This window comes from Chroicocephalus ridibundus, chromosome 4 (genome assembly GCF_963924245.1).
Source record: "Chroicocephalus ridibundus chromosome 4, bChrRid1.1, whole genome shotgun sequence".
NCBI classification, from domain to species: Eukaryota; Metazoa; Chordata; class Aves; order Charadriiformes; family Laridae; genus Chroicocephalus; species Chroicocephalus ridibundus.
Genome location: NC_086287.1, coordinates 17,359,640 through 17,371,881, shown reverse-complemented (window position 1 = coordinate 17,371,881; position 12,242 = coordinate 17,359,640). Strand labels below are relative to the sequence as shown.

Sequence of the window (12,242 nt, the reverse complement as noted above, 5' to 3'; positions counted from 1 at the left end):
AAATGGACAATTCTAAATGCCAAGAATTTTAGACAAGTGTATTTCTACCTTCACCTCCTGTATAAGCACCAACTATATTTCCACCCGATGTCTTTGATGCCAAGCCCACTAAATTATAGCCAACTTGGCTCATCTGCTTATGAAGAACAACTAAGTGATGGAGAAATGACCACAGCCCATGGCACGGTGTTCCAATCATGCTGAATTTTCTGCTCAACTTCTTGTCAGATTCAAATGGGCTCTGTAAACCTCAGGGGCCTTCACGAGGAGGGCTAAATAAACAAGACCAAATAAATTTTAAGGAAGTGCATCTATTTTTGAAAAGATCCTTATATGCCCCTGTTTAGCTTTTCAGGCTTTTGGGCACGGTACTATACCAAGACCTGCTGTACAGTGGTTTAAATTTAGCATCCACCTATACTTCCTCTGATACAGACACTCTCCCTGAAATTCTACAGGAAATTAAGATACTGTGTATTTTTACATAAACTTCACTGTTTCTCAGAGACGAGAGCATCAAGCTCTTCCTTCAACAATAGTTGAAAGATGGCACTGCAGTTATTTCGGTCCTAGATTTTTAATTAAAAATCTCTGTGGGAGGAAGGAAACTAGACAACCCACAAAGAGCATTTAGGGTGGAATTTATGCTGTGCCAAATGAGCCCAAAGGACTCAAACCGTGCACAGGCTGATGCAGCACGCACAATGAAGCCCACTCTCAGCCTCACTTCTCGAGCTGAAAACCTTTCTGGACCTACCTCGCTCTTTCCTTCTCTCCCAGTTTATCCATGACTTAGCTGGTGAAAACAAGCAGACAGGATAAACTCTTTGCACCAGCGCTTTCCTTTGACTGAGCTTTAGGCATGCAGGTGAAAGAACACACCCACATCATACAAATTTAACCGTGCATTTGTCTTTGCTGATCTCCTCCTACCTGTTCAAATAATACTATCTCAATGTTTTTGCTTGTGACTACTCTGGTACTTATACAACTGTCCCACTACCAGATGCCTCTGTGTGCCGGGCATAAGCCAGACAGAAACTCTTTGTGTGAGCTATCAGCCATAAGCTAATGCCCTGGAGAATCCCAGCAAGAAAGCAGTTATGATGGAGTGTGTGTTTTGCCTCTGAATTCATTTCAATGAAAAAGAAAGGTCCCCAAGTGACTTAAAAGTGCTTTGTTGCGATTGCAAGCTTCCTTTTTAAGACCATCTAATACATTTCAGTGGTAATTAGTTAGAAACACCTGATACCAAAGACCTGAGTCACCTTTCTCTCATATTGCTTTTATACTGAAATAGTACCGATGGTGACAGTGAAATTCCTCTTTGCTGATGCAAGTGCAAGCCAAGGCAGGACCCAGCTCCCGATCTTGTGGGCAGCAAACCTCACAGTACAGCTCTTGACAAAAGACAGCAAATCCGAAAGCCATGGAATTCAGAAAGAGGACTCTTCTCATCACTTTAAAGCTAACCTATACTGACACCGGCTTTTTTGTCACTGAATGGAAAGATCCAAGCAAAAAACCCAAAGTGAAACAAAACAGTACTGCTTCGCTACAAACTCTCCTTGCTACAAGCACTGACAACTGGAAATACAAAGCGGGGGTCAAAAGCACTCCTGCCTGGATGGAGGAGAGTGCAAAGGAAGGATATGGAGAACAAGGGGCACCTGCAGACCCCCATCTATAGATTTATGGATCACACTGACCTTCAACAACTCCATGTTTGAAGTGTAAAGGTGGCTTTAAACAAACAAACAAAAATCCCAGCTTCCCACACAAACATGAGCTGAGGCCTGGCATAGAAGGAAGATCAGGTCCTCAGCGTCCAGACTGGCCCTGGCTGAAAGGAAGCCAAACACAATGCAGCCGATTCACAGCATTTTCTTTATCGCAGCGCTAAGAGCAGCCAGACAATGCTTTCCAATACAGACCACAGCAATTTATCACAGAGAGACAGGAGTTAGCAGGAAACACTCCCATTATCTCTGCTTCGAAAAGGAAGCAGCGAGGAGAATGGCTAAAAGGTGACAGACAGATTTTATGAGGCTGGACTTCAGCCCCGCTCAGGGCTGACCAGCTCATCTTTTCCATATCAGAAAAAAAGTGATAGCCTTCAGCTGTGTGGGTCTTACAAAACAGGAGTTAGAGCTGCTGCACTATGACTTTTCAAGAGAAACAAACCAAGACAAATGAAAATATTTCAATAGCAACCGTGCTGCGTCAGATCCCCAGGCTGTGTAAATCAGGGAAGTTTTGTGGCCCCCTTACCAGGGTGATGGTGACTTACAGCAGCGAGCACAGGGATGGGCATCCTACAGGTAGAAGAGAGGCAATCTCAGAGAGACCTGCAATGCCGTCAGGAGGCGGCGGAGGAGAATGAGAGCCCATGGTGCTTTCTGGCAACTGCTTGGTCTGTATTACAAAAGTAGGCTTCAAAGTGGTTGCTGCCTACAAGCTCCAAACACAGACGAGTTTATAAACACAAGAGCCCAGATGGAAAAGATTTGAAAGGTTTGGGAGGGTAACAAGGGAAGGAATAAACAAATATCTCTGAAATGAAGTAAGGAAGCACTTAAAATGGCAGAAGGCTAGATGGTCTGTACAGACTTCGTGGTGCCTCTGAAAGGTACAAAACCTTTAACATCCCCTGGCTGTGTGTACATACCAAATTCCCCTACAGGGCATAAACACAGACTGTTTTTACCAGCTGCCAGTAATAAATACTATTGCCCAACCATTAGCAATCAGTTGGCACAGTAACCAAAAGTGTTAGGAGCTGTACAAACATGTAATAAATAATTGCCCCGCCTAAAAAAGCATATTGGGTTTCTAACCATTTCAAGCAGTGCTTGGACCCAAATATATTTGCTGAAGAGCAACAGATCACACCAGCTACTGTCTGAGTGAGGCAGGGAAAACTAAAGAGCCTAACATTTTAAAGTCTTCCCCTTGATCAGGTCAGCTCATTCAGTGTCTTTCCCAGCAAAATTAATCTTCTGCTGCAGTCATCTCTTCATCTTTAGGGAAATGTATAAATACAGATATTAATGACTTCTCTCCTGTGCAGCTCACAACGCACCACCACAGACATCAGTGATGCAATTGCTGTAAGGATGACAGGGTATTTTATAATGAACATTTTCATATCAGGTTAAAAGTGGAGGTGACGAGACCATAAAAAGGAGCTTTTCAACACCGCTCACCAATGGATTCTGCGGATTCCTGTGGGAGCGGGGCTGAGCTGATACTGCTTCTGTCTGTTGATCTCACATAAACTGTCCTGATTGCAAGCCTCACTACCAAGAACTGCAGGCAAGGACCTGTCTGATGCCTCTGCCTCTCCTTCCATGGCTGCCAATGTTGCTGGACCCTTTAAGGATAAAGATCAGCTGTTGACAGCCTGTAGCTCCCACCCGATGCAAACAGAGCAGGCATGAGTCAGCCCAGGGAGAAAAGTAATCTAAACCAGCAAAACGACTGCCACAGATCACTTTTCTCCTAGAAAGAAGCAGCAAAGACCAGGGCGAGCTGGATGCTAGGCTGGGTTACAGCCCAACTGCAGATTTGTCCGAGGTCAGCTGCTTGCTCTTGACGAACGTATGCCAGTTCTACCGACTGCTGCCTGCCCGTGCCACCCCAACAGCCCCAGCAGCACCCAACCGCAGCCCCTGCCACAGGCAAGAGCCCCAGCTCGCTCAGGGGAGCGACTTCAGCCACCATTGTCGGAGTCACAGGAGTCAATGAGCTTGTGGAAAAAACCAGCAAAGTTTTCCTCCTTGCTCTACAAAACAAGCTACTTGCAGGTCGGAAACCTGTTTCCAAAGCAGCGCTCAGTCTGGACATAATGAAGCCAAGAAACGCAGCACTGAAATGGCACTCACAATAAGCAAAGGTGGGAATTAAATGAGATGGAGGTGACACTAAGTCACAGGAGGAAACTATTAGGTTCTGTGAACATTTATTTCCCTCAACAGCCTGGCAAGGTAACTGTGCCAACAAGCAGCACAATAAAGCATGCTCCTCCCAGCAAAGCTTTGCAGTCCCCTAACAGCATCGGCTTCTCCTCCCCACAGACTCCTTCACTTCACGACCACCTGCCTTAAAATAACCTCTTATCTTGCAGAAGAAAAGGGTCATATGGGTTTATTTACTCTGTGGTAGAAGAAAACCAAGACGTTTTAGTTTGGTCCCATGTTTCCAGATGCCTGTCAGTCATGTGCAATTAAGGCAGTTCCTCCCCAGAAGCCCCTAGCCTGGTGGTGGCACTGCTTTCCCCCAATTACTCTGAGTAGGAAGTGCTTAAATAGATTTCTCTTTTGCCTGCAAACACTAAGGGTCTTTCCTACATGGCTCTCACTACAAGGCACATACCCATCATCTAGATTAGCAGCAGTACTGGGAAAAAGTCAATAAACCATGATATTTGGGATTATAGTGTATGATCGGAATTTTTTAAAGTTTCTCTCTGTACCTGTTGCCCATTGATCTCCAGGCTGCCGTGCCCTGCCAATTACTGAAGTAGATGGCCACAGATACGAATGCCAAGTATTTCACAGCCACCAGGCACTCACTTTGCACTGGCACAAGTGGCTTTTCAGGACCCAGATTTTCAATGTTGCTAGAACACCTCTGTATTTCCCTGCCAGCTCAAAGGCACTTCCAAGTAAACATTACTGGAATATGCATCTCTGCCACAGCCCTCTTACATGCCAATATGCTGCAAATAAAAACAAAGGTCAGCAACCAGTATGAAAGTGAATAAAGTCTTACGTACTTAATTTAAAAATAAAACAGAGCCATGACTCACATGACTCACAGCCATGACTTTATAGCCAACACACTGACCACTTCTTAGTTTCTTAATTGTGAATACATAACAACAGTAACACTAAGTCTTTCCACTGTACCTCCAGTCACAAACACAAAATTATAAATACACGGCATATTAAACACTGGCTTGTCAAGGAGTTATTGAGGCAGTCTGCAGACCAAGACTTGTTCTATACATAATTTTGTACCAGTTCACCCATGTTAAATTACAAGTACTATTTGCTGGTTTATTTTTGCCAATACAACAAAAGTGTGGATGTAGTCAGAGCCAAATAAAAGTGCTCTATACTGGAACAGCTTGTTCTCCTTTCCCACAGGGGAACAAGCTACACTGGTATAAGCATGTTCATACTGGCATACCTGAATTTGCACTAGGGGAGGGTTAGATCAATGTTACAGAATGGTAGTTAAAAGTAGTGCAACTTATTTACATAGGCAAAACCTAATTTTGTAGAGGATTTGCTCCTGATCTTGAAATTGCTACTAAAACTCCTAATTCTACAAGCAATCTAGACACAGAGCAGACTTGGGCTGATCAGGATTTTAGCTGAATAAAATATACCACAAATCAATACAGACCGCTGAATAACAACAACAACATAAGGAAGAGCCACACTTGGCACACTTTCATGTGGGCTCTCACTAATAAAGCCTGTCTAGGGAACTCCATCCCTTTAGGTAGGTGAGAAGTTACCCAAGTTGTTCAGCAGCAAAGGGCAGTAAAATGGCCAACTTCATTATATCAGACCAAACTCCTGAAAATTTCAACTGATGAAGGAAATCACAGGATGCCACTGCCACAGCCGCTTCTAGCAGAATTCAAGCCTCAAGGGAGCTGAATGCCTGTGTTTCTGAGCAGACAGGCAGAAATGCAAATAGGGTGTTCAGGTACTTCTAAATCCATTATAGACAATTCCTGTCAGTCAACAGTTCCCAAAGCATAAGGCTACAAATGTTCAAAGAACCCACTACATTTGCATGAGACTGTGTCCAGCCTCAGAGGCAGGGGGACAGAAACATAGAAAGAAGGGGAGACCAAAAGGAGAATGAGAGATGAGGGGAGAAGAGGAGGGCAGGTAAAAAAGGGAGAGACTGAATGAAATAAAGCTTTAAAGAGCTATAGGAAAGTAGGAAGGCTGGGATCAGTCTTGGGGAAGGAGGAGGAAAGGACACTCACCACAGTGCTCGCTGTCTCAGATGCCAATCACTCTCCTCTCCCATGCGACACCTGCATTCCGAGCTGCCGTCCCTACCCCAGATCCTCGCTGCCTGCTACGGGCACAAAGGCTTTCTGGTCCCCTCCTGGATGCTACACTCCTCCAAGCTGCAGATCAGCACAAGACCCAGAGAAGACACCCGCACACAAAGCCTGTGCTCCAGGGGCACATGGCAATGAAACACACCTCCCACATGCTGCCAGCACGCTGTCTACGATCCCAGCTCTCGCTCGGAAAATCAGAGCGACTCTCTAACCACGGTGACTGTGGAAGAAAATCCTGAAAAGAAGTGCAGTGTGATTCAACCCAGCAATATGTCCAAAGAAAGCCTGAAACAATAGCGGTGATGGGTGTGATCTGCCACTGTTTGTCAGGGGAAGTTCAAACTGCAATGCCCATCAACAATAATTTAATTGTCAGCACTGTTAACAGTTTCATTCCTGATCAAAGCAGATGTGCAGCACTAAGAAAATTAGAGCCAGTTGCAGCCACTTATCAAAGTGCACAAGCAATATTTAATCTGAAACTCTGTGACAGACTCTATCCCTGTCACACATAATCTCTCGCTAAAAAGAGATTCACTAAATCTTTGGCTTCTTGTGCCAAGTGGCTTCTTGGCACACAGAATCACTGTACAATCAGAAAAAAAAACCAAACAGTTGACTCTCTTCTGTAATTAATCTGTACGGAATAAAGTAAATCCTTGCAACAGTGGGCTGCTGGTGGTGGAAATTACCCAGTGATTCTGCACAGGGCTCAGATACACCCAAGTTTGACAAAGATTTCTCGGCTGATGCAGCTGAGCATAGTAGAAGCATCATTCCCTAAGCTGCACAGAACCTAAACCTGCCATGCGGAGGCAGGTTTGCCAAGCACAGGCGCAGACGCTAGGCACGCTAGCACAGTATTACAGCTTCAGCTTTGAAAATAGTCCCATAGATGTTGCTAGCTACAGTATCCCGTAGCGATTGTACACATATTTTAGTAGGCAAGCATGCTTAATTACAGCCCTGCTTCTTCCTGCATCATTCTGCATCTGGAAAATATCCAAATGCTTTTCCTTCGTGGGTTTTCCCGATATTGCTAAATTAAGCGATAAGCACAAAACACACACCTCAGCCAAAGCTTGCTCCCAAGGCTATTTGTCTTGCTGCTGTTCTCTGCAGCATGGGCTCTTCCCTTGCCCTCACGTGCTCTCAGAGTGAAGGAAGAGTTTTGCAAATAACATTGATATGTGCTGGTGTCACCAGCTGCAGTGTTTCAGCCTGTGTCTTTTTGTATACAGTTTTACTATGACTTCTCTGGGTTTGTGTCAGATCAGACTCCTCCAAGACATCTGGCATGATGTGACTGAAAACAATATAAACTAAAAAGGTTTGGAAGAACTCCCACTTGTTGCACTGATTTCTCATGAATAACTGATATTCAAAATGATGGAAAATTAAGATGACGGTGATAATAGTAACAATAAGAAGCCAGCATTTCCAAGATATTTTACACCTTACACAGTACTGGGCAAGCAAGGATTAAAAATGTATGCATAAACACCACCTTCTACACTTGACAGTACATAGTTTGCTGAAGCCACAGCGTCTTGCTGAGACACGAAGATCTTTTATTAGATCAGAAATTTCAGCTATCGGAGACACTGTCGCTGCAGGAAACTGTTGAAATTGTCCTGGGAGGCAATGCTCATGTGCCAGCCAGCACGAACACCGCCGGGATCCTAACACCACCGCCTGGAGAGGAAGTGATACACCCTGTCAGGGCCCCGTGAAAGGAGCGATGCTGAGGCCAGGGGTCCGCATCCCCTCTCCCACAAGGGTCTGGGAGAACCAGGGCGCCCAGAGACACTGCCTATGTGTCCTGGGGTAACCAAGCAGGGAGGGAGCTACACAGGGTGCACATTGTGCACAGAAATGAGTCCAGCCTCATATAAGTGGGCAGAAAAATCCTGCAGTAAATTCTGTCAGTATGTGACACAAAGAGTGGAAAATAATTTTTTTTTTATTGCATGTACCAGAGTTGATTTGGGCAGGGGGCACAGTAAATCCACCCAGTGGGTTTGGGGTCTGGGAGCTAGTGTTCAGACAAGAGTTTTTCTCTCGCTTTCTGACAGTTATTAAGGGAAGCCTCTGTGGTTGAGTGTTACAAGCCGAAAGAAAAAACTGGGATGAATGTGAAGGGAAAAAGTCACAAGCAACTGGCACTGCAAGGGGTCTGTGGTCTCCATCGAGGTGATGCAGGCAGACTCCTGGCTGGGACCAACACCCTGAGGCCATTCTAGCTGTGAAGGCACAGGGGCTTTTCGAGGGCACAAGAGACAAGGAGCTGCCAGAAACAGTTCTGTCCAGGAAAAAGATTTCATGGTCTGTGTGTGTCCCTTCCAGCCCTATGTTTCCTTTGGTTCGTAATTCCCCCATTTTCATTGCCCAGTGCTGCAAAGTTAAGTCAGTCTTTCAGCACTTGCTGAGGCTGTTTGGCATTTGCAGCAACGCCAGCAAATCCAACAGTGTCGCAGACGGTCGCCTCCGAGAGAGGGTGGGGAATTTTTGAATGGGTAGATGCAGAGGCAGCTCTAAGCATCCCCTTCTCTGTATTGAACCACCAAATGTCACAGCAACCTGGAGGCTCCCCACAAATAGTTTTGGAGTGTGGTTTGCCCTTCGCAGCTATGAGAGTCGCTAGCCCCATGTAGGACGTGAAACTCTGGAGAGGGGAACTGCTGATGAATTGTGAGCAATGGCACATCTACCTCTGCCACCTCAGCCACACCAAGAGGAAATTCTCAAATTTCTTCCCAGAAGGAAGGCATTATACTGCCCTTCCAAGGTGTCCTGCCTCTTTCTTACACAGCCTAGTTCAGCATTAACACCATAACAAAACTCATTTCTGCAAACTGGTATGTGGTTGCTTTCTTGGTAGCTCGTACCGCTCAGCTGGAGTTGGGTCAGTGGTGACTTGCTTGGGGCCAGTGCAGACAGGATCAGTCTTAACCTTCTTCGTCTTAAAGAGACTTGCTTGAAAGTTGTTTTCCATGTGCCTGGTAATCACATTCCCACTGTTTCTTTCTTTGTTTGTGCTCCATTTTTGCCAAGCAACAGTTTCCTTCCTGTACTTGGAAAAGCATGTCTGGGTCCCCGAGCTTAAACCAGGTGATTGTCTTTACAAGTTTGGCTGGACTCTTTGTCTTCCTAAAAAGCAGGCAAAATATCTTGATCATCAAAAAACCCACAACCAAACCCCAGTCAAATAACCACTACTAAATGCTGTTTGTTAGAAGAAGGGCATGTGCAGCTTTACGCCGCTAAATTAAGAATGTAAAACCAGATCTTAGAGCAGACTCCCACACCTAAAATCCCTATAAATTCTGTTGCTTGCAACAAATCACTGGCCTGATCAATTTAGAACTAGAAAAAAACTGAGCTGGGGCCTGAATTATGCAAGGAAGTTCAGCTCCCACACAGCAGCTCATGGTCCAGTAGTGAAGCTGCCTTCGAAGACATTACAAATCGGGAAGAGCTTGTTAACTGGTGTAGGAAAATCTCAGCACGGTCCCGCCTCAAAGTCTACATTGGCCCTTTTCCTCTGGGCATGACTTACTCAGCCAAAGACAATGCCAGAGTAACGTAAAACACAGCTTCTTCCTATGACTGAAGTAGCAAAGGCCCAAAGGCATCTCCCTTTGTGTCTTCTGATTTCCTGGAAAAAAAGGCACACCTTTTTCCTTCAAATTCCTCTGAATTATGGAGCAGAGCAGCCCTTAACCCTCTTCTGACCAGGCAGTGGGACGCAGGCATTACTGGGGGAGACTCCCTACTTCCCCGCTCAGCCCTCCAGCCCCAGGAGCCTTTGGCCATCCCAATGCCATCCCAGGGTAGAGATGCCATGAGGTCTTCTCCAGCGGCTCTGGCAAGGAGAGCACAAATGAGCCTACCGGGCCTTCTCCTGATTGTACAGTTTCCATGGTGTATTTGTAGCTCTAGAAAAAACAAACCAAAGCAAACAAACAAACCAGAAACAACTTATTTTTCTTTTTCATTTTAGACCCAGAATCCTTTTGAAATATCATTGAGGTGAAAGAGGTTTGGGTTTTGCATTTTCTTGTGGTCATAGAGTGCAAACACACTCGTATTGACACAAAAGAAACATGCCGGGCTGTACAGTGCTGCTTTTTCATTAAGCAATATGAAGAGGAGACAGAGGAAGAATTGCTTTCTGGTGTACACTTGGCCATGCTTTCTCACTGCTTCCAGCTTCCAACTGCACATTTTGGAATGACATAGCCTAGCTCTTGGTTTCTAGTAAGGAGCAGACTAAACCATTTCATATCCAGAATTTTGATAAAGAAAAAACTTTTCATTCTAAATTCCTGTTCTCAATTATTCTTACAATATCTTTCATGCTGCGCCTTCTTATGCTATTTTCAAACTAAAGCTATTTTTTTTTAAACAAATATAATGAATTAATCTTTTTTCTTAAACTGCTTCCAAGATGCTCTGTAAACGGGGTCAAGTCTTAACCAGCTCCCCCCAAAAAAGAAAAGAAACTACCATTTCAGTTTTCCAGAAAATACATCTTTTACTGCTATGGTTTAAGACAATTCTACAGGTTGTGCTAGTGGCTTTATCAATACAGCGGCCAAACGAGTCTCCTGCTATTTCCCCAATTCCATACACTTATCTCAAGCCTCTCCTATATTTAAAGTGTCTACCACAGTTTTTATTTGACATTCAGATACAGCAAGACAACTACAGGTATAAAAAAGAGGTCATAGAAATGAAATAAAGTTCGGATAAGAACTTCAGCAGTAACGGCACTTAACAAAAAAAGTATAATTTATCCCAATTCTCTCTTTTAGTCCTATTTCTCTCAGTTGTGTGTGATAACAGCCTGCTTCTGTGGCTTCACTGAAGTCACTCCTGATTTACACCGGTGACAAGGAAATGGGCGTGCAGACATGGCAGCACAGCACCACGCTGCCAGGTGCTCCCAGCTGCCCCAAGCCCCGGCTGGGAGAAGGAGCTCCTCCAGGAAGGGTCTGCACTCTCGCACCGAAACCCTCACAGCTTCGCTTTTGAGGAAGCCCTGGGTCAGAGGGAGCCAGCTGGAGATACGCCAAGCCTCCTTTCTTATGCTAACAGTCCTACATGCTAAAGAGCGTCTTTTGCCTAAATATCACCCTTTTTCTGGCTGCAAATTAATAGGGCCACAGGAAGTGGGTTATTGACAGTACTGAGGCATGCTGGCTGCTTTATGCAAAGTACAGCTTTGATGGGGTGCTGCTTTTCACCAGCAATGCTGCTGCTGTCATCAAGTTAGCTCATGTAAAGAAAGTAACCTTTCTAAATCACAGCTCTCTTGTTCCTGAGGCATAATAGAATTAGCAACAGCACCGATCCCATAACCAGGTCTGAAAAGGTGACTGCGGGCTTTTCTGTGAATGCAGTCCCCTGAAAGAATACAAATTCAGAACTTGGCTGATTTGTAGTATTAATGTCTATTATACAATGCAGGAATTTCCCTGTCACCACCACCACCAATGCATGTGACGCTTTGCTATGTCGCTACAGAGCTGACTTTGAGAAGAGTCGAATCTTCCTGCCTTCACAGGGGCTCCACTGTACCTAAGCAGTAAAATAGTGTAGTAACAAGGTAGAAAAGTGAGAAAATGCAAGGCGTTATGAACTAGCAGCAATGAAAGGATCAGATTAGAGAGGTACCATCTTGGAGATTCACAGACAGATACTTGAAGATACTTTTTTTTACAAAAAGGGAGAATGAAAGAATTACAGCCAGTATTTCTTGCAGTTCAAATAAACCAGGACCCCAGAAGTCAGCCATGCAAGGAGAGATAGCCAGAAAAGCATCTGAAAATAAAAGCTATTAGAAAATAATAGGGAAGCCTCAAATGGCAGCAATGTGGGAGAACTAAGAACAGCAAGAATATGTTCATCAGCCATGCCTCTAGGCAAATTACTCTTCCCAGGATGTTTCTGGCTAACAGGCTAATCTTGGAAATACCTTTTTTACATTCTCTGTGCCTTCTTCTGGGAACACAGCTATGAGAAATAAGCCTGCTAGAATGTACGGGTAAGTTTGGGCCTTTGAGCCCTAGTTTAGGAGGAAATGGAAACATTCTTCCAAATATGTGATTAGGTCCCGTGATCCAGGAAGGAGCAAGAAGATAGC

At 44.7% G+C, this 12,242-nt stretch overlaps 1 protein-coding gene across 4 annotated transcripts in view; it reads right to left on the bottom strand.

The window, feature by feature from the left end:
* Nucleotides 1–12,242, bottom strand: part of OSBPL5 (oxysterol binding protein like 5) — a 183,430-nt gene that overhangs the window by 75,728 nt on the left and 95,460 nt on the right. The window contains exon 1 of one of the 4 annotated variants that reach the window (XM_063332843.1): nucleotides 6,011–6,307. The exons of the other annotated variants lie outside the window; for them this stretch is intronic. The gene's annotated coding sequence lies outside the window, so the exon portion shown is untranslated. Of the gene's footprint in view, nucleotides 1–6,010; nucleotides 6,308–12,242 lie in introns of those variants that run through there. 4 annotated transcript variants of the gene reach the window in all.